Source organism: Orycteropus afer, unplaced genomic scaffold (assembly GCF_000298275.1).
Source record: "Orycteropus afer afer isolate SDZICR_OR568_19922 unplaced genomic scaffold, OryAfe1.0 scaffold00056, whole genome shotgun sequence".
In the NCBI taxonomy this organism is placed as follows: domain Eukaryota; kingdom Metazoa; phylum Chordata; class Mammalia; order Tubulidentata; family Orycteropodidae; genus Orycteropus; species Orycteropus afer.
In genome coordinates this window covers 10,664,180-10,665,390 of record NW_006921643.1, presented here as the reverse complement: position 1 = coordinate 10,665,390, position 1,211 = coordinate 10,664,180, and positions in this window count along the sequence as shown.

Genomic DNA, 1,211 nt, shown 5'->3' with positions numbered 1-1,211 from the left:
CCTCAGGGATGTGTTTTGGGTCTGTATCCTGGTCCCTTGTTTCTCCTGCTTTATCTTGCTTCTTTGTGTGGACTGTGATGCTCTGTTGTCTCCGAGGCATTGTGGTGTTTTTGTGTTTATATTTAATTGGTGATTGTATGTTAGAGTGACTTGCCCATGATTTTCATTTTGTTTTGTTTGTATGTTATCTATGCAAGCAGGGTACCATGCTCCTCTATTTGCTAGTTGACAGAACTTATACACTCACCACCTGTCTCGTTTCCTGTTTCAGCCTCTCATATGTCACTGCCGACCTTGGCAAACAGAGCCTATTCTTAGGTCTCTGGAATCCAAATGAGAATGCTATCACTTTAAAATCCAAAATGGTTACCACTTGTAGACATCAAAAATGGCTGCACCCTCAGTCACTTTAAATATCCAAAATGGCCACCACTTGTCTATGTCCTCAGTCACTTTAAATATCCAAAATGGCCACCGCTTATAAACATTCAAAATGGCTGCACCCTCAGTCACTTTAAATATCTAAAATGGCTGCCACTTATAAACATTCAAAATGGCTGTGCCCTCCAGACAGCAGAAAGTCAACATCTCAGGTTGCCTCCCTCCTTGCTATTTCCCTTCCTAGTCCTAGGCCACCAGAGTAGTCATCCCTGCAGCCCTTGGTGACCAGGGGCTGATCTTTAGGTAAATTCTCAGGTCCCAACACCACTTGGAAATATTCATGCTGTTGGTCCCATCAGAGTAGCTGACAGTCTGCAGCTCCAACCATCTGTGTACTCACTATTTTCGTTCAGGTTTTTCCACTAGTTGGTGCCTAATCCACTTTTGTATAGTTCTTTTCAAAGCTCAGGGCCCCAGGACTATCTTCTGTATCTCTGTAAATTGGTTGTGTTGCTTTCAGGATTCTTTTTTTTGTCTTTGGTTTTGATGAGTTTGATGATGATATGTCTTGGTGATTTTCTTTTGGGGTCTATCCTGTTTGGGGTTCACTGAACTTCCTGATGCATATATTCTTATCTTTCATCATATCAGTGAAGTTTTCTTCCAACAAACCTTGGACAATTTTCTCAGTGGTTTTATTTTTCTCTTCCTGTTCTGGAATTCTGATGACACATAGGTTATTCCTTTTGATGGTATCCCACATGAACCTTAGGCTTTCTTCATTTTGTTTTGATCTTTTTTCTGATTGATCCCTTTCCAAAGAAGTATTC